Source organism: Terrapene carolina, unplaced genomic scaffold, assembly GCF_002925995.2.
Source record: "Terrapene carolina triunguis isolate 2854851 unplaced genomic scaffold, T_m_triunguis-2.0 Scaffold35022, whole genome shotgun sequence".
Lineage (NCBI taxonomy): Eukaryota > Metazoa > Chordata > Testudines > Emydidae > Terrapene > Terrapene triunguis.
In genome coordinates this window covers 11,010,527-11,030,281 of record NW_020699373.1, presented here as the reverse complement: position 1 = coordinate 11,030,281, position 19,755 = coordinate 11,010,527, and the positions used below count along the sequence as shown (strand labels likewise).

The 19,755-nt window shown below is 45.0% G+C and overlaps 1 protein-coding gene across 3 annotated transcripts in view; it reads left to right on the top strand.

Annotated features, from left to right (window-relative positions):
• Nucleotides 1-2,295: 2,295 nt before the first annotated feature.
• LOC113405016 (A-kinase anchor protein 2-like) overlaps nt 2,296-19,755 on the top strand; it is a 238,386-nt gene continuing 220,926 nt past the window's right edge. Inside the window, exons 1-2 of one of the 3 annotated variants that reach the window (XM_029914326.1) lie at nt 2,296-2,311; nt 3,446-3,467. The gene's annotated coding sequence lies outside the window, so the exon portion shown is untranslated. Of the gene's footprint in view, nt 2,312-3,445; nt 3,468-14,746; nt 14,830-19,755 lie in introns of those variants that run through there. The other 2 variants (XM_029914324.1, XM_029914325.1) reach the window with 2 other exon arrangements.

The window sequence follows — 19,755 nt, the reverse complement described above, 5'->3', positions numbered from 1 at the left end:
GGGCTAGATCCTCAGCTGGTGTAAATCAGCATATCTCCATTGCCTTTAATGGAGTTATGCCATTTTATACTGGTGGCAGTGGTTACAGGCATTCTTATTTAGTGTCAGACTAAAAATCCATGTCCCTTCATCCCCAGCGATCTACCTGATAGCTTCCCCCTAGTTTCTTTCTTCCCTCTTGTTGCTCTTACTGCTTCTTAAGAGAACCAAAGAAGGGGTTAAAGAAAGCCGAGAACAGTATGTGCTGTCAGAAAGACGTTGATCTACTGTTGCATCTGCCTGACTGTTCTTTTCACCGGGGCAGCAGGCAGGCAGTCTGGCATGAAAGCAGTAGGGACTTTGGGAGAGAATGGGAGGAGGGGGAAAAAAGACATCACAGAGTAAAACTGAGGCAGCAAACAGCCCACTAAGCAATAAGAGAAAATCAAAGCAAAGGCTGAGAGCTTTTTTTTGTGGTTGAAACAAACTTTCTCTTCTGGCTTGAATCAACCATGACAAACTTCTTCTCCAAAGATCTGAGCTGGTATCCAGGAAATGATGCACTTAACACCACCCTCCATTATTATGGGCCAGATTTAGATACCCTTACTCATCCTTGAGTAACATCTTATTCCATTAACGTCAGTGGGATAATAGATTGACTAGTTCTGGTTTGTTTAAAAGGGGAAAGGAGTTAATTCTCCCACTGCAATTTTCTGGCTTTGTCAGACGCACATTCGTTTTCCCTACCTACCGGTCCACCTGAAATCATTTGGCTAGCAGAAAACAGTATTACAGACTTTGTAGTACGGAATGCTGCAACCACTGATTTCGCAAAAAAACGAATATGTGTGCACCCATCTCCGCAGTGTAAATTCATCAGGCCTCATATATCTTCATCTTTGAGGTATAAACATGCCTGGATAACTGAGCATTGATTGCCCAGGGAAAAGAAAGGACAGGAGCGAGCCATCTCGTAACTAGTACTCTGGTTCTGCGGTTGTCCATTTCCAATGTATTCGTTGAGTTAGGAGTGTTCTAAAGAGTGCTCTTTGGTGAGTGATGGGCTGACTTTCCTGTGTAATGTATTCTCAGCCATGCTGTCTGTCTGGTAGCCCGGCGAGAAAAGAAATAGAGGCCAAAACTTTCATATTTGGGTGCCTAATATGAGACTCCTACATCCATACTGAGGCACTTCAATAAGAGGTGCTGGACAACCATCGCTCTCACTGAAGTCAGTGGGCTTTCTGAACTTTAGATAATCCCGGTTTTGAAACTTCGGCTTTTGCTCAAATCAAATATTCAATGTGACAATTAATTTTTTTATGGATGGTGCAGAAATAGTGATAATGTTGTATATAAGTTAGGGTATGTCATATCTCCAGAAAAATTCTGAACTAGATCCTTCATTGGTGTAAACCACTGAAGTCAATGACGTGAGGCTGACTTACACCGGTGGAGGATCTGGCCCTATATAGCTACAATATAACATCATTCTGGTCCTACTTTGAAGAGTACTGAGAGCCCACAACTCTCAATGAAATACATGAGCACTATGGGTATTTAGCATCTCTAAGGATCACTCTCCAGGGCTTTTCTAGGCAGGTCATGGTATGTATTACCTGCAGGCTGATAGGGCTCTGCCCCCATTATCATCCAAAAACAATGGGAAAGGTAGAAAGATGAAACCGAGAATCCTACCCAAGTGAAGGGCCTGTCTGCTGGAAGTGAGCACCACGCAGGCTCAGGAAATCCTGTTAATGGGGCTGGGGCCCTGCCAACCTCTAACAGCTGCTTCCAGTTCCGTCCTTTATGGTGTGGAAGGATTTGGAGATATTTATTCCTCCAAGAATTATTGCATGTTTATATACCTGCCCTACTGAGATTTCCAAAATGGAGCAGGAAGTGGGGGGTGTTAATTTAACAGACAAATGTTCTGAGAAAAGTTGATCACATCCAAAATTCCCATCTTTTTGACATAGACCTTTCTATACCACAAATGCTCTAAGCCCTGTCTTTCCTCTAGCCTCCTCCTGTGCCAAGAAACCATTTTTGAACAAGATTTTGAAACTCCCCCGCTGTCTCCTGACCTATTTAACATCCTGATTAATACCTTCGCAGCTAGCAAGCCAATGCTCACTTACCAGGGTGATGCTGCCTTCAGATATCTAGTATGCCACTGAATTAAATGATGGATGATTTTCCCATGTCTTCCAGGCTGGAACAAGAAATAGAGAAGCTAGAAAGTGAAGAATCCCAGATATCTGCCAAAGAGCAAATCATCTTGGAGAAACTAAAGGAGACAGAGAAATCCTTTGAGGACTTTCAAAAGGTACAAAAAAAGATTCAGTCTCAAAGAGAGTGAAGCCAAGGTGTAATACTGATTGAAAGCAGCGTTTGCAGTGTTATGTGCCTTTGCACAGCGGGAGAATAGCTGTGGAGAGTCTAATAAGAAGTGGACTGAGCAAGATCAAAAAAACTCCAGTGCTTTCAAACCCACCTATCTAGGGCAGGTTATTGTGCTACTCACCTGCCTTTCCAAAGACTGCTGGACTTCCTAGGCTTTTTTAGGGTGTGCCATTGGTTTTTGGGGAGCGGTGGGGGTCTCTCCATTTCACTGGAGTGAAAGTGCAGGAATCCTGCAGCCATACTTTAAGGAGACAGCAGCCAGATAATAAAAAGTCTGGTTGGAGAGAAACGTCCCCCTCAGCCAGTCCAGAAGCGCACCCGTACATAGACAATCTCTCCTATAGCAGCTGGGTGTGTATGCTTCCCTTCGTTGGGCTCACTCCTTGTGGTATCCTCCAGCTAAGGATCCAGACCACATTCCACACTCTTGAATATTGCTTCTTACCTTGACCAGCAGGTGTTCTCATGTCAATGACACTAGGTATCCCCTTCCTCTCACCACCCAGCTACCCTCAAGGTACAGCTGCTCTGCACACTTCTGTTGGCAGTGGGTAGACTATGTACACACGTAGCCCCCCAGCATTGGTGTGAATAGCAGTGTAGCTGGCAACACACGGCATAGGTGAGGAAAGTCACACCTGAAGAGTGTGGGTACATATGAGAGTACATACTCTGCACAACTCTCTATTCACCCAAGCCATAATTCCTTGTTTACACTGCTGGATTTAGCAGCGTGGTGTTCCATGCAGGGAAAGACTGCGATGGTGGGGGAAAGGCTCTGGCAGGGGCTGAGTCTTTTCCCCGCTGCCTCCCGCCTGCCTGAGTCTTTCACATATTGCTACACACGGCCTGCTTTTCACGGCAGCGTGTAGCTACACATTCCCTATCTGCTGCTGCTATCAGTGTGTAGACATATAGCCTTAGAGCTCGGTAGTTCTCTCCCACTTTATAAGCCTCAAAGAGGCACACAGCAAACCCAAGCTAATTCTAGACTAAAAACTTGGAGACTTCACATCACATGAAGGCGTAACTGATCCCCATATTTGTGTCTTTACAGAGCTTCTCACACCAGGATGGTGGTAAGTGCCTCTACACCATTACATATATCTACAGTTTTAACTGGTGACGTGTGATAACAATTTGTTGCTAAGTGTTACAGGGTGGGGATTATTGTTTTTATGATTTGTTGGATGTGGTTGGGGTTTTTATTGCTTTATTATTACAGTGGCACCCCCACAAATTGCACTATTGCTGTACACTGTGCTTTGCGATGCATTTGTGTAAATAGTCGTGGGGGGACAAATTCTCCTCTGTGACATCAGTGTAACCCAGAGAAACTCCGTTAACTTTAAATATGGTGGCTGATCTTTATGTCCATCATTTCCAGAGTGTTTTTCCGTAGAAGAACTTTTATTTTTTGGTAGCACAGACTACTGTAGGACTCAAGAATGATGTTTCTTACAAATTCTATGTGATCCCCATCCTAAGATGTTAAAAAGTGTGCAAAAGAAACACCTGCTGTGTCTGGTTGTAATTAGGACAGTGGGGTTTACATAGGCCCGGCTGGATGGGGTTTCATTGGTGCTGATGTAGATCTGTTCCATCCAAGCCCAATGCGGTCAGTGTTCTCTGCCACGCTTTCTTAATATGCCTTTCGCTTTGCCATTCAAATGTCACCCTAGAATTGCTTTTCCATCTGCCTCCTGCATCATCCTTGACCATCTCACTGACTGGAAATAACATTAGCTGAAGCACAAGGACATTTCAAGAAGACCATGATCCCAGTGGCTATTCAGAGCTAGATCACATAAACAGAAACCTTCAGACAACCTGTCACAAAAATGTCACCTAGCCCCAAATGGCCAAATCATATGTAATTCACATACTGGCCTTTCTATTAACTCATGCTTGCTGTCAGCAAGAGGCTAGGCCTCTAAAGAAGGGGGCCATGGCCCTCCCAGATTTTACTGGCTGTAAGGACAAATGACGGGGGGAGGAGCGGGGGCGGGGCCTTGGGGAGAACAGGTGGCATTGGGGAGAAGACGGTTCAGGCACCTGTGGGCCCCCTCCCACCCTTTTTAGGGCACTTCCGCCGCTCCTGCCCAGGTCATGAAGTGTAGGCCTGTAGGGCGGGCTGGAAAGCAGTCTCCCTCCTGTGAAAAGTTTCAGAGTTTTTGAAAACGTTCATCCCAAATTGGGACAGATTGGTCAAAAATACAAAAATGCTCATGGGCGGGAGAGACCGGTACGTTCTGTTTCAGGAGAACCTCAATGGGATTTTTCGGCATGCTCCATGGGCTGCCCACTGCCCGACTCCTTGGGGACCCTGGCTGCCTGCTGAGTCCGGCTGCTGCAGAACCCAGGAGCCGGGAAGCCCAGACTCCCGGGTCGACCTCCAGGTGGGCTGCTGAGGAGCCTGGAAGCCCTGCCTCCATGGCAGCCGAGCTGGCAGTCTGCCTGGGAGCCTGGGCTGCTGCGGAGTAGGCGAGCTTGGGGGAGGCAGGTGGGCAGGCTGACAGGAAACAAGGCAAGTTTCTGTCAAGTGCCTGGTGTCAGGAATCAGGGCCTGCAGCTGAGCCTGGGGCCAGGTAGCTGCCCTGCAGCTGAACACCCTAATTGCCTTTCAGTCACTCAGGTGGTTTGGGCATCACCAGACCTGCTCTGAAGGCCAGTGGCTGCAATCGCTCCTGTGCCTGCCTTGTTCCCAGCCTTGCGCCTGCTCTACTGCAGTCCCCTCCAACCCTGTTCGGTTCCTGCCTCTGACTCCAGCTCTGACCACTAGGCCAGACTGCCCATGCCCTGTTCCATGACGCCTGGTTTCCATCAAAGGTTTAATCATAATAGACCTATTCCCATGGAATGTTTCTCTTTCCACAAATCGTCATTTTCTGATAACATTCCATCAGAAAATTCCCATCCGACTCTATATGCATGCTAGGGAAATGAAAGCCAGCAATAGCTTATGCAGCCAACAGGGCATCATACGATATTCATATCCTAGACCTCTCTGCCACATGCTGCCACATGCTGCAAATTCCTTTCACATACCATCGAGACACTCCCCCTTGTGTGGTGTGCTCTCACAGTGTTCATAAAATGACGCTTCCTCTTCATATAGATTAATAACTTGTGTTGATTACATTTAGATTACTTCCCTGAGTAAGTATATTCTCTGTGTGATAACTCTCACAGATAGAAAAGATTGCTTTGACGGATGTGTCTACCATAATAACTAGTGTATGGAGTCAATGTCCCAAATGCACATGATGTGCCTGAATACTGAACTTTTCATGTAGGTTTGTGAGTTAGCTGAAAGCTTTATAAATTCACACATAGCCAGACAACCCCTTATGAACTAAACACCAATGGTGGACGATGCGTGTTTTTTATTCCATCATTTATCTGCAGTAACGTGCACTCCGGAGACTGGTTCTTGCTATTCATCACTGAACGGATATGATGTAAGGCACTGACATTAATGCTAAGGCCTCCAACTATTGGCTAAATCATATCCCAGTTTCTGGTCTGCAAACACAGATGAGGATGGCATGGAATGGTCCTAACACATTAGGACAGTGGGATTTTCACTTGCGAACCCTTAAAAAATTTCAAATGGAGGTGGAAATCTTAGATGTAGTCTGCAGACCCCCCCAAGGGCCCACAGGCTGAACACCACTGTTCTATGGTAATGACAGCCTTTCACAGACCCCTTAGACATAGTCTGTGGACACCAGGTTGAAAACCACTGCACTAGAGCATTGGGGCTGTGTACAGAGTTACAATGTAACGTGTAGGGGAATGATCCAGAGACTACTGAAGTAAATGGGAAAACTCCCACTGACATCAGTGGGCTTTGCATCAAGGCTTATCCTGCTGTGCTGTCCCCAAATGAACACATTATTTCACTTTTCAGTGGTGCCTAAGCTCGGGATCAGGCCCCAATTAACACGAGTAAGTACTTCTGGTTAGGAATGGAGAAACTGACTTGACTGTCTTAAGAACCTACTCCAAACCTCAACCAAATACTTCCAGCCTTCAGCCAAAGCTTCTCTGGACTTGTTTGGCAACCAGGTTTTCTAACGAGCTTCCCTCAGCTGGAAAAGAAACACTACCAGTGTGAGTAGCTTTTCTTGTAGTAGTTTGGTTCTTTTGCTTCTGATTCAATAGTATGTAAACTACTAATAATAAACTAGTCTGTGTTGCTCCGTTCTGACTTTAACCTAACCAGCCCGCCCATCCCCATGCTCTATAAAATACCCAAGCAGACCAGCATCCTCCATTAGTATTTTTTATTATTATTATTCACTGCATCCGACGAAGTGGGCATTCACCCACGAAAGCTTATGCTCCAATACATCTGTTAGTCTTAAAAGTGCCACAGGACTCTCTGTTGCTTTTATTATTCACTGGGCATCATTGCTGGATGGATTCTCCTTCTCTTGACAACTTCAAATGAAGACATTCCGGAAGAGATGTTTTGAGCAAATACAAGTCATTGGGCTCAGTGCAGGAGTAACTGGGTGTGATTCTAAGGGTACGTCTACACTACGAGATTAATTCGAATTTAGATAATTCGAATTTGGGAAACAGATTGTATAAATTCGATTGTGCGTGGCCACACTAAGCACATTAATTCGGTTTTTAACCACATTAATTCGGTGGTGTGCGGCCACACTACCCCATTAATTTTAACCACATTAATTCGGTGGTGTGTGCGGCCACACTACCCCTAATTCGAATTTACAAAATCGATTTTGGTGCTACTCCGCTCGTCGGGGTGGAGTACAGAAATCGATTTTAAGCGCCCTTTAATTCGAAGTAACTGGCTCCGTTGTGTGGACGGGTTAAGGATTAATTCGGATTAACGCAGCTAAATCCGAATTAAAGTCGTAGTGTAGACCAGGCCTAAGGCCTGCGCTATGTAAGAAGTGAGACTGGATGATCTAATAGTCCATCATGCCTTAAAGTCTATGAATTATAAATCACTGTACTATATGCTGTACATAAACAGATGAAAGCACCATCCTTGCCCATAAATGCTAGATTACACTGAAAGGCTGAGGAGAAAGAGGTCATCAGATGTGTTTCCAGAGTAAGGGATAGCATGGAGGAAAGATGAGAAAACCGGGGGGGGGGGGATACAGAAGGGACATTTAGGCTCCAGTTGTAGAAAGGCCTATGCCGATGTCTAACTTTACTCATGTGAGTAGTCCCATTGAGCTCAGTGTGATTACTCACAGTCCACAGAGGTAAGCTCATGAGCAAGTCTTTGCAGGATCAGGCCTGAGGAAGCAGGCCTGGGAGAAGTATAGGCAGCAGGAAGAGGAAGAGTAGTGGGAATCGATGGCAGAGATGTAGACAGGACTGGAGCTGTGTAAAGCCTAGAAGCTGAGCTTGACAGAAAGGAGGAGAGGGACCTAACAGAGAGATTTTGGGCCAGATGCTCATCTGTAGAACCCCTCCCATCCTGAGGCTGCCCTGCACTGAGCCAGCAGCCTCAAGGGTCCCCGATTGCACCCAGGTTTTCCCAGAGTATATAGGGCAGCGTGGCCACATCTTCTTCCTCCCAGCCATGCCCCTTGTTCCAGTTGCAGGGATGGGAAGAGAGATGTAGAAGCGACTACCAAAGCTCTGCAGGGAAACCCCCCAAGCAGGGAAGATCCTCCAGGGGCTTGATCTACTGTATTTAAAGCAACCTTGCACTGCTGGAGCAGTATAAAGCTGCCCGGAGGCAGAGGATGATCTGGCCTCTGCAGAGGGGCGTGAGAGAAGGAAGATGATTTTAGCAGTAGCATTTTTTGCTGGGCATGGGCAAGATGATAGGCTGAGATTCCAGACAGGAGGGAGTTGTCAGTCAAGGCAATGTGTCTCCACTCGAAGGCCTCTGAGTAGATACAGCGTAGAACAGGATACTCAAACCATGGGTCTTTAAATAGTATTATCAACATGGCTGGAGGTTTTCCCACCTATTTTTAAATGCAACCAGACCTAGATTGTGGGGCAAGCCCTGCGTCGGAGTCAGAAGAGATCACAAGGCTGCCTTTTTTAGGTGGGGAGGAATGGATTGAAGTAATTTTCAGCCGGAGAAGAGCGGTAATTTCTTCTTTTACACCATGGGTGGTAACAGGCACTCTGCTGCCAGTGTCCCTGGCAGTGTTTATTGGTTCACGTGGTCCTTGTTGATGAGGCAGTTGGGAGTGAGTCACTCAGATCTCCTCAACCAAAAATACCATGTGAGGGGTGCCATCTGTTTTAGGTAGAGAAGTTGTCTACGTTTTACTGCAGGGATAGAGAAGGAAGTTTAGCCTGCCTTTGCCGAGCCAGAAGAATTAATATATGCATTGGGGAAGACTGCCAGCTGAACTAAATCAAAGGGCCTCCCTTCACTGATGCAGGTTACAGTTCTCTCTCCTCTTTTAAATGCTGTTTTATTGGAAACGTTTATAGGCTGTTGGTGGTGAGCAGGGCTGGCTCCAGGCACCAGCTTACCAAGCAGGTGCTTGGGGTGGCCACTTCGGAGAGGGGCGGCACGTCCAGCTGTTCGGCGGCAATTCGGCGGATGGTCCCTCACTCCCGCTCGGAGCAAAGGACCTCCCGCCGAATTGCCGCCGCAGATCGCGATCGCGGCTTTTTTTGTTTGTTTGTTTGGCTGCTTGGGGTGGCCAAAACCCTGGAGCCGGCCCTGGTGGTGAGAGGATTTTTTTCTAAGAGTAAGAGGCAGATCAGACATTCCTGAGGCCATCCTAACATATGTCAGGCTTCATCTTGCCTACAGGTGTCCAAAAGGAATTCTACCTGCAGGGCAGGATACATCTTTGCCAGTTAGGAGACTTTATTATACAATTGTTATTGTTTGGCCTTGCTCTGAAGCATCTGGAATTGGCCACTGCCGGAGGAGGGACACCAGAATAGAGACGAATCCAGCAAGGCAAATGTTTTGTTCCTAGGGTGAATGCTGCTGATTGTGACAGGCATTGTGCAAGCTGGGGCAGGGCCCTCTGCACCCCTTCTCACTCCACCCATCCGCCACATGTACCTGTGCAGGGCCAGCCACAACCAGACATTTAGCCCAGATATTTCTAACATGGGTTCTTACCATTAATCATCTACATCCATAGGTGGGCACCTATATACCAGGTGACCTGATTTTCTGCTTTCTGGTACCGAACTCAATGGCAGTTGCAAGTGCTCAGCACCTTTGAAAACCTGGCTACTTATATTTTGGGGCCAGATAGTCAAAGGTATTTAGGCACAAAGGTGCAGATAGTTTTCAAAAGCACCTAAGTGAGTTAGGCACCCAGCTCTGCTTAATTTAAATGGGTGCTAGGCACTTAGGTACCAAATTGTATTTACAAAAGTGTCTCTCTGCACCTTTGCGTGCCTAAATGCCTTTGTAAAACTGATCCTAAGTGTCTCAGTGTAGGCAACCCCAGTTATAAAATGGTGGCCGGGGTATTTTCCGGGGTTATCATAGCACCCTCACTAGTGCCGCTTCTCGAGGATCCAAAAGTGACTTCCCCTTTCATTAAAGTTTACCTGCATCTTGAGGCTAACTTTCCTCCCAAGTTAGCAAGAAGCAGGATTTCACAGAGGTTGACAGGAACGTCCAAATCCAATGCAAACTAAAACTAAACTTTTATAATATAAATAGATAATCAGAGCAAAAATACAGCTAATGAGACGTGTGCCTACCATCATCATAACCACTTCACTTGTATGTTATATTGCTGCCCCTCGCCCTTCATCTGTTCCTTGTCCTTAAATTATAAACTCTTCAGGGCAAGGACCAGGGCTTTCTATACATGATATCACGAATGAACCGTTAAGCCTCTTGTGTTCTGCTCTCCTAGAGAAAGTACATGTTGCAAGCCCACCACATGGATGATTATGGGGCATTGTTTGACCAAAGCTCAGTGTTTGGCAAAAAAATTTTTCTTTCTGCCGTCTGAACTGGAGACAAGTTAGTAAGCATAAACTATAGCTGATCTCAGTAGGAAGAAACGGGTAGGTAGCCAATAGGGAGCTGTCTCGTTATGTAAATTTTTAAACATCTTCCAGAGGAAATAGGAAGAGCTGAATCACTGCAGACCAACCATCTCTCTGACCATCACCGCTACCAGATCCCTCAGAGGAAAGTGCAAGGAAACCTGTGATGGACAATGAAGGAATAACCTGCAAAAGCACAGAGCCGAGTGCACCATCTAGCACTCATGACCCTCATGTCAATTGCTGACACTCCCTGAAAGACCTGGAGTCATAGAGGGACCACCAGATCATCTAGTCAGATCTCCTGTACAGCACAGGCCACCAACACCCACACTAAGGCCACCCGAAATCAGACAAAAGCATTACAGCCCTGAGGAGACACAACTATTATGTGCCACGGGCCACAACAAGAATGGCTGAAGTGCTCCAATGCTTAAGGCCCATGAACTGGCAGGACGTTGATTAAGTGAGATATGCTCAGAGGATCCAGGCAAGTGCCCCATGCTGTAGAGTCCATAAACCAGAGAATAACTTGCTCTGTGCTCATGTTTTTTCTATCTGAGACACTGGCTGTTGAGCATCTTCCTTTTCATTCAAACATCAGAAAAGTGACTATATAAAAATGACTCATGGATCCAAGAGAAGTCAGGTTGAATTGGAAGATGGAAAAAGACATCTTTTTTATTTCTAAATGACCATTTTTGAATTCTAAGTCAATGAGGCAAATAAACAGCACTCCCACGTTGTCACGTCCCACAGCGTAACTGCACTTTGACTGACTGCTTCAGATCACCCGGTGAGAGGACGCCGAATGGAAATGACTAGGCTGGGGACAGCAGGCCTGTCACATGCTGACTCTTACATTGTCATACTACAGCCAGCTTGCAGCATATCAGTGCCCTGGCTGCACATCACAGACAAAGAGCTGACAAGCCTTTCATTTAAACATGGCATGAGATGTACTACAAAAAGCATCCGCTATCATTGCACAATGCTGCAATGGACATTGGAGAGACAGTATAGAGCTGGGCTGTATGTATACTGTGTTTCCATCACTCTCGATTAGGCTAGGATGACAGAGAGCAATTACTAAGTATAAACCACGTTCAGATCTGGTGTGACTCCTTGGATTGGGGGCTGCTGGAAGCGGCGGCCAGTAAGTCCCTCGGCCCATGCCACTTCCCGCAGCCCCCATTGACCTGGAGCAGCGAACCGCGGCCAGTGGGAGCCACGATCGGCCGGACCTGCAGACGGGGCAGGTAAACAAACCAGCCCGGCCCACCAGGGGCTTTCCCTACACAAGCGGCGACCCCAGTTTGAGAAACACTGCCCTAGAGAGATTTACTGTTGGAGAAGGAATTGCAACGCAGATGTCCTGGTTCCCAGTTTTCTGTTCCAACTAGACCCTCCATAGTCTGGCTGAACAACTATTTATTGGATTTCCATTGCTTCCAGAACAATCTGCTTCATGTTCTGGCACGTAGGAAAGAGCCAGCCATTCTGCATGTGGAAAACGGATTTCAGAAACTTGCTGATGCAGATTCCCAGAATAACTGCGCAAAGGAATGGTACCCGTGACTCACCAAAGGCAAGAAACCTTGTAAAAGAGAGAGCAGCTGTTACTGTCCATTGCTCAGTGAGCTGTGTCCTAAATAATTGTTTCTCTCAGGCCTTATTGTAGCAAAACAAAAAGGCTTTCAGACGGCACTATGCATTTAAAACAAAAAGCCCAGTTCCGGAGGCTTACGTTTGCCCACTGAGGTGTGAAATAAAGAATATTTCCCAAACCCAGCTCTTGCTTTCAAAGGCACTTGGTACAAATCGCATATATGTGTTTCCATGAGGAATGTGGGTTCTGTAGTGGTGACAGATGCTGGATTGGCAGCGTTAGATAATACCTTTCTCCATTGACACCCACAACGGATGCAGCATGAGCAGTGGCCATGGAAGTTTCCTCACTCAATTAAGGTGCCGCAGCCGAGAGCTGGAGGAAGATTTCTAGGCTGTCACCTCCGTAATACTCGCCCAAGATTATAATTCACCACTTGTGCAGCTTTACTGATGGTACCAGTGATGGAGGCTCTAGTGTAGACCAGGCTGAGGCCCTTTTACCACCATGTCCTGACTTTCCTAGCACAGACACCGCTTCAGAGATCAGAGCGTAATTCAGCCTTCAGACCCCTTTTCTGCTTCATCTTTTTACTGAGACTACCAACAACTGTGATGGTGGGTTTTGTGAGGTGCACGTTTGCTCACAAAGAAATAGATGAAGCAGCCACCAAATGAATTCTTAAGCCTGATTTCTCCCCCTCCTGCCTGGGTCCACACACAGACAGACACTGCACAGACCTTCCCATCTCTTCTGTTTACAAGCTGTGGGAGAGACCAAAGCAGGCAGATTTTTTTCCCCTCCAGTATTTATTGTTTTAACAAGACTAGTATACACCAGACTTAGAAGAAACAACATCATCTATATTTTTTAACCCCAAGGACTGGAAGATTTGTGTTTTGAGAGAACAGAGAATACAGAATCTCTTATTTACCATAAAATTTGGTGAATATCAGAATTTTGCTAAAACCTATCAGGGTGGCAGAGAAAGTTGCCTTGACTTGCTCCTGAGCTTCTCTCAGAAGGATGGTCCAGTGATTAGGATGATAGTCTGGGGCTCGGTAGACTTGGGTTCATCTCCCTACTCTGACACAGTCTTCCTGTCTGACCATGACCAAGTCACTTAGTCTCATGCTGTCTCATTGCCTCCGCTATAAAATGGGGATAGTATCACTTTCCTAGCTCCCAAAGGTGCTATGAGTATAAATACATTAAAGACTGTGAGGCACTCAGATATTACTTCAAGGAAGGGCTATCTAAGTACCTCAGATAGATAGAACTTGTCACCAGAGAAGGTGGAAAGTTCCACAATGTACAGACCGAAGTGGACCATTCTGATTGAAATAAACCAGGATCAAGAAGTTATCATGAAATATATAATGCCAAACATCTTGCAGTACAAAGTGAGATTGAAAATCAGGGACCCCAGGAAACAGTCTCTATATGTCACATTTCAGTGGTGGGGGTGGGTAAATGTACCATGCCTTAGATAAACTTTATTTTTTTATCAGAGGCTATGAGGGAGGCACATTTCTGACTGCAGATAGCAATAAAGACATCGTTCTCTGTCTCTGTAATTGAGATCCATGGGGGCCCCACTCCAGGATGGCTATACATATTGTTCCCTGGGGGACTAGGAATCACTAGACTATAGGATTTCAGGGGATCAATGCAGCGATCGGCAGAGTGGGGCAAACAGCTGTGCCTGGAAATATGGAGTCGATTTAACAAACCACAGGAAATACACCTTGTGACCATAATTCAGTGTTGCTTCAGGAATCAAAATATGGTCTTTCTTCTTCTGCCTAGCATGCACACATCTTGAATAATTACTTTGTCTTGTGTGCTTAAACCCAGAAACAAGTTCCTAGAGCAGGAGACTGAGAGCTTCTGACTCTGCCATTGGCTGCTAGCATGACCTTGGGCAAGTCACTTAACCTATCTGTGTGTAATTTAGGAATCTGTAAGTATTTCCCTTAGTCTACCTCCCAGCAGCGCTGTTGTGAGGCTTAGTCAATATTTGTTGACCACTTTCAAGTCCCATTTCAACAAGATACTGAAGCATGTGCCCAACTGTAAGCATGTGAGTAGTTCTACTAAAGTTAATGCTTAAAGTTAGGCTCTTGTTGACTCAGGGCCAGAGGGCTTTGGATGAAATGTGGCACTGTGGAACTGCAAGGTATTATATTCCCACCGAATGTCAAGTAAGCATGGGATCAACCAGCATGGAGACAGTATTTCCCTTACAGGTTAAACTTCAGCCAAATTCCAGCTCACCAACCTATAAAACACAAAACTAATATGACTGATATAAGTCATGACTGATATAAAGGAGCTGGCCTGTCATGCCATTTGATCACTCAGTTACCTCCAGAGTTTTTAAACCTCATTTTATCTGAGTATTTCTCTATAAAACATCCTTTATTCTACCCATTACACGGGGTTCATTCTTTTGTTGAGGTCACTGACCTGATAAAATCCAGAAGCGCCTGACAAATAGTTTGATGTGTGCAATTGACACAAAGTTTGAGTCATCTGGACATGTTCCCTCCTACCTCAGCTAGTCTACTGAACACCAATCACATGACAGTGACTTTGCACTTTGTTTACTTTGATCCAATTATCCAGTACAAAGCTCTGATGTCTATTGTTTGAGTTGATAAGTTAACACTCTGCTGTCTAAGCAATGAAGCCACTGGGGCTCATAACATTATCTAACTGTATTTTCTGTTCTCTGACACCAGATGCAGTAAATTACATTTACTCCCAGATCCCCGAACTCCCAACCCTCTATTCACGAACAGCAGAGCCAGTTCCTGGGTGGGACGGACCAAGCAGGGTAACTGGTAAGTCTCAAGGAGATCTGTATTCTATTAGCCAATCCAGTAGACACAAACTTCTGTTTATATATATTAACCTTAATGGGACTGGTGCCCAGATATAGTTTAAGTGCCACATGATTTGTATTCTGTGAACAAGTCAAGGCTCTTTGAACAGCAGTGACCAATTTCAAAGTCATTTATTTATATTACATACTTTGTGAGTCCTAAAAAGTAGCATTGTACACTTGGCAGATTTCTTTTTAATGGAAGCATTCAGCTTGATTCTCTCTCCATCTCTGCTGATGTAAATGTATGGAATCTAGGCCATGATAATAGCACCTTTCCTGCACCACACAACTTACATTGAGATGAATGAGACACACACACACACCAATATGTGCGTAAAACCTTACAGAACAGAAAGGAGCTGTTTATTTCAGCACAATGCTTAACTCTTTCGGGGGCAAAAAAAGGTGTTACATGCCTTTGTGTTTTAGGCTGTGGCTACAGAATTTCAGCCTCAATGCGTTTCTAAACTGGAGCAATTTATGAGCAAGATCCTAGCTGTTGATTTTACTTATCTTTTCAATATTGTTCTATTCAAAACCATATGCTCCATGCATTAATGCCAACATGCAGCTCGATACGTCACTGCCATCACAGAGTAGCAATAACGAAAGATGGTACATTGGCATTCCAATTATTTCATGCAGCAAGAGAGTGTATCGATTTGAGGTGCGATCCACAAATGGGGGACCCTTCATTTGGTTGAGCTCCTCTTTGCAGGGCACCCAGAAAGCGCATCCCAGTGCTAAATCTGACCCGCCTTAGACAGAGATTGATACACCCCATTTGCCTGTGTGTTTGTAGCTCCATTGTGTCAAAAACACGAAAAGAATAGTCTCTGCTTGTGTATTTCTTTGATAACTGGACTCCATGCACTGCAACAGCTTAAAGAACAGGGCAAGCAGCACACACAGTCAAGATTATTTAACATAAGCTTTGTTTTATTACATGTTTAAAGATTGTTGAGAACATCTTTTTAAAAAGTGACAGACTTGATAGCTCTGTTTTTAAAGACCATTTAACAGGCAGAAGCAGTACTCCTTAACATGTACTCTGGGATGTTATTCTTATGAAATACTAAATCAGGTTACATTGTAATTAAACTTGTACAGAACGTGTACTAACAGTAATGCAGGCTCTCGTCTTCAAGTACTGTTGTACTTTCAACGCTTCACTATCAACCAATTTCCAACCGTATTAATAAGTTGTGCTTTTTGCTGTTTGATAAGAACTGCAAAGACAAATATTAATCACATGGTTTATTTTTCAACAACTTTTGGAAGTATTATACTAGAATCCCATTTCATCTGCAAGTAGATTAACAAAAGCAAAGGTTAGCAAAGTTCTCTCGTTCTGCTTTTCCCATGGTAATACATTTCAGCTAGGGTCTGCTTATAAAGGGTCCAATTGTGGAATATTTGCTTATATCAATGTGCATTTACTCACAGGAGGAGTTTTAATCAAGTCATTGGCACTACTTCTGTGAGTAAGAGCTAACTAATGTAAGAGTCCCAGTTGCGACATTCTGAAATCAATTTGAAGGGAATAAACGAATATGTAACAATGACAATAAGCTCCCAAATCAGTGCCTTAATACTTAAAGATATAACCACATCTGTTAATTTCTAAGGCCTGGTCTACACTAACCCCCCCACTTCGGACTAAGGTATGCAAATTCAGCTACGTTAATAACGTAGCTGAATTTGAAGTACCTTAGTCCGAACTTACCGCGGTCCAGACGCGGCAGGAAGGCTCCCCCGTCGATGCTGCGTACTCCGCTCACCGAGCTGGAGTACCAGCGTCGACGGCGAGCACTTCCGGGATCGATCCGGGGCACTTCCGGGATCGATCCGGGATCGATTTATCGCGTCTTAACCAGACGCGATAAATCGAACTCAGAACATCGATTGCTTACATCCGGACCCGGATGTAAGTGTAGACGTACCCTAACACAGATGAGCAGTGAGAAAACAGTTCCTTCCTTCCAACTAGTGTTTTAAATTGTCATTGATGACAATCTTCCAAGTGTTCTGAATTCTTTTGAAACTCTGACCCTAAATGCCTAGGAGATCATTGTACATCAAGAGTTGACATCTGGACAAAGAGATGCATCTTGCAACTCTTTCTAAATGTGGACAAGTCGGTACTTACTTGTATTTCTGGAGACCTTATTCCAAAAGTGTGGAGCTGCTGAGTCCTGCAAGGTCAGATATAGATGCCGGCACCAGTCCTCAAGCCTTCCATAGGTGCAACTCCCATTGACTTCAATTGGGTGTTCCGCACATGGAGGGCTTGGAAAATCACAGCCCTGTTCTGCATTAAACAATCTGAACTGCCTCACAGCTGAAATAGACACACCATTTGAAAATGACAGCAACTTTTACATGACTGAGCGCTGAAGTGTTTGCCCACGAGGAGCCTGAGTGTTTCAGAGCGGTCAGGTGACTTGCTCGATATCAAAAATCAAGTCAGGGCAGAACCAGTGCTGGAACCCTGAGGTTCTGACTCCCAGCCCCAGGCCCTAGCCCCTAGATGACACTTCCTCCCAGAAATCCCAGCCAAAAACAAGCAAGCTCCTGGGGTTCTTCTTCTCTTGTTTAATCATCTTCATGTCTCTGTAACTTGGATTTAAGGTTCAAATAAGAAGTACTAGATGAGACTTTAGAAACACGAGTCTCAGAGATCCCAAAATGGGGACAAACCAAACAACAGAAACATGCTACTCGTCATGTATTATCCCTAATGATACACATGGAGACACTAAAACCAATCAGCCAATTAAATAGCAACAAAGAATACAAACCAAGGTTCTGCTTTAAATGCTCCGAGCTAACTTCAGCCCAGCCCTCTGCTGTACTTGTACACAAGCGCAGGAAGCTGTCGTAGGGGCCTCTTATTCCACACATCCAGTCACGGCACAAGCAGCAGGGCATGATCCCTTCATAACACTGGACAGAGCACTGAATGATATGGCAGATTAAAGTGATGGCCTGTGACTTGGGGAGCTCATAAACCCACTCCAGTCTGCAAACGTGTGTTGCCCTCAGGAGCAAGGGTTGGCGAGCAAATGAATAGGACCACACTGCACTCCTCCTGCTTGGAGAAGCAGTGAAGGACACTTCACAGCATCTCTCCTTGGCATGCACTCTAATCTAGCGATTCATAAGGGCACCGGCCGGGTAGATACAGGCAGTCATGCTTTTTCCTGTCAATAAGCTATAGGAATTCCTGTTTCAGACAGTTGTCTTGCTTACCTGCTGGGCACTGGACAGAAAGGTGAATTTGGAAGACAGCAGGCTGGTGAGCCACTAACTGCCTCACTCAAGGAGTCCCATGTGGGAGGACCAAGAACTAGCACCCCTCTTCCCCCCTTAAACTCAGCTCTTGTCTTTGTGAGCAAAAGCATGGGGGAACTGAAGAAGAGGGCGGGAGAAAACTGACCAAGCACTGAGGTGTAAATCAATAAATACATACAAGCAAATAAAGTGGGACTGTCCCACTTTATAAAGTCAGTAGGGTTATAGAAAACCTTCACTGTGGCTGCTCAGAATTTTGCTGGCTGTAATCTCAGATGCATGGTGCATAGCTCCAAGTGTCTTAAAAGTGTTTAACGCAGTAGTGGATTTCTCTAGCTATGCAAAGAGAAGTCTATTAAGTTTATTTATGCAATAAACTATTTAACTTTGCTGCACCCAACCAAAAGAGTGAGAACTGTGTTTTTCTCCGACAATTATTATATGCTCCCTCTGCCTATGACAGAGTTTGGCCCTAGGAATCTACACATAAGCTTGATAATATGGTGAGGGAGTAGGGAGAATTGAAACCATGCTCAGGTAATTTTTATGTTACCACTATTTTCAAGAAAAATGTATATGGATTGTATTGAATATCCGTCCTAGAAAATGCAGCACTGCTAATGGACAGTGTAACAATTTACATGGGGTTGGGTTTTTTTGTATTCACCAATAAGTGACGGTCTCCCCTAGTAAGAGAAATCCTCATAATTTTGTTGTGGTCCATTGAATTGGAATTTTCATGAGACAGCGTGGTAAGTTTCACAACAGCTGGCGACAGCTCCCATCATGGCAACTGCAATTAATTGTGCGTTTGTACCTTTTAAGGAGACAAAATGTTTTCATCTTCATATAAGGAGCACTTAAATAGACAGTTCTGTTCAGACAAGCTGAGAGACCTTTACAATTGTACCTTGAAAACTGAGCTCTAGAGTTTGCACCATGACCTTAGAATGAGGGCTATAGTTGTGTGTGGGCTGCCTGTCTACCCCACTGTGTGGTGATCACAACGCTCTTGTTGTTACTGCACCTTTCTTAACTCTTTCATGCCGGGGAATGTTTTCCTTGTTAGTCTGGAATTCATGTGTGTCTATTACCCTTTGTTTGGTCCAGTTTTGAAATCAAGTTCACCCCTATCCTGTCTCCCCTTTGAAAACAATGTTTAGGAATCCATAAAAAGGATCTGCTTGGGTACTTCTGTGCTTTTTTTTTTTATGTGTACTTTTCATTACAATCCAAATGTTAAAAACACACCTAACTTCCTTCAGTTACTTACTGATCCAGTGGACAGAGGACTGGACAGGAAGCCAGGAAAGCTGAGTTCTGTTCTTAGTTCTGCCATTGACCCGCGGTGTGAGCTGGGCATGTCATTGATGTGATCTGTGCCTCATCTGTGTAGCGGGGGATAATGATAACTACCAAGCTTTGTAAAGTGCTTTGAGAGCTATGGATGAAAGGCATACCTAGGAGTAAGTATTCAAGAATAAAACAAGCTGTCAGGGGCATTTTATTCCTTCCCAAACAAAATTTTCTAGCAGCTGTTTATGGGCTGGATGGTAGGAGGGGGAGCACTTCAGGAGCTTTGAGATCA